Raw genomic sequence first — 1,686 nt, 5'->3', positions numbered from 1 at the left:
TATATATATATTCGATATATATCAAATTTCATCCGCGAGTATCGATCCGTTAAACCATAAGGGGTCCATAACCTTACAACTCTTTTTAATGTCTAGTTTGTTACGGCGTGTGTTAATAGGCCAAGTATAACCGGAGTTATGCTAAAATTCGTAAACCATAATTTTACGAATGTCAGGGAAATGTCAAAAGCGCCGCCATTTCACGGTTTTTCCGATTATGCGAGAGGGAATGAGCTCGCAAACGTACAAAACGAAACGAAACATTAGATTCCTGTGTTTTTGGAAATGTAAAATCTTCAATAAATAACAATGGGCTGTATTTTGTTGCTGAGAAACGAAGTAAAGTTGCACAAGTAACTGTGAAAGAGAAGCAGAAAGGAGTAGCGGCGCGAACGGAGCAGCTGCAAAAGCGGGGAGATCGCGAAATTAATGCAAATTTTGACTGGTTGTGTAGTGGTTATAAAACTATTTTAGATAACTAAAAGGGAAAACAAGATCTAGTGATCTGCGATCGATTATTTTGATCTTTCAAGTTCAGAGCTACAGGCCGATACAGTTTAATTAAGTTTAAAATGTATTTTCTTTAATGTTACTTTTCCGGTTATGTTTGTTTATAATCCTTGAAAAGTTCGACCTTATCAGATTTTAAGTTTTAAGCGTTTGTTAATCGTTTGAGTCTCGATTGGTTTTGTCTGATCGGATGTAGGGGAACGCGACGCTTCTGCTCCTCCATTACAACACGAGAGCAGTAACATCGTGTCCGTGTTTTCATTATTCCCCTTTACAGGTAAAGCAACTTACATATAAGATGTGACTTTAAAGCTATTTAGTATGTTTGTTGAATGAACAGGGAGCGTTGTGGTGGCTGTAATAATTATAGTTTTTTTGAAAGAGCCACTAAACTCACCTTAGCTTCCTGGCTAGTAGCGTTCTGTGTGTGCTAGCTGTGTTCTGTGTGTGCTAGCTGTGTTCTGTGTGTGCTAGGTTTCTTTTACTGTGCCAGCATATGTGACAGTGTAATGTCTGAAACTGTTTTGAAACATTACAACACTGGAAACGAGAGCTGTAACATCGTGTCCGTGTTTTCATTATTCCCCTTTACAGGGGCGTAACAATAGCATTCACTTTGTAATTAGTTTTTGGCTTAGCGGTTTCTGTTCTGTATATAAAGGATTACCTGAAGAATGAACATGGATTGATAGCATCCGAAGCGGGCGCGCAGCGGCGCTGTGTTTTGAGGAAGACGAAGAAGAAAAACCCCCAGCCGGAATCCGCGGCGCAGTGAGGATTTCCATGATAACAATGGCTGATCGATCATTCTTATTAGCAACAGACAAAGAGTATCAGAGACTGAGAGAACGATGAGATCCTGGCAGTCTGAGAGGCAGCAACTCAGAGATCCAAGCAGGGGAATAGCGGCGCTGCGTAGCTGCAGGGAGTCGATCACTACGGGGTGAGGCGGAGCCACTACTTTAGCAGCTAGTAGTAAATAGCTTACAGCCACGGCTAACTCCAGGAACCAAGGTGGAAAAACCTTTTTCCCCATAGTCCAAAAGACTGCATTTGTGGCTGCATTTTTGCTCCAAAATGCAGCTACGGTGTCCAAAAGAAAACATAAGTGAAATCATTTGCATATTGAGAGTCTACAGAGGCTGATAATCTCCCCACTCTGCTCCTGGATTACCG

The sequence above is a fragment of the Poecilia reticulata genome, linkage group LG13, assembly GCF_000633615.1.
Source record: "Poecilia reticulata strain Guanapo linkage group LG13, Guppy_female_1.0+MT, whole genome shotgun sequence".
In the NCBI taxonomy this organism is placed as follows: Eukaryota; Metazoa; Chordata; class Actinopteri; order Cyprinodontiformes; family Poeciliidae; genus Poecilia; species Poecilia reticulata.
The sequence above is the reverse complement of the archived record's forward strand: the minus strand, read 5'-3'. Positions refer to the sequence as shown.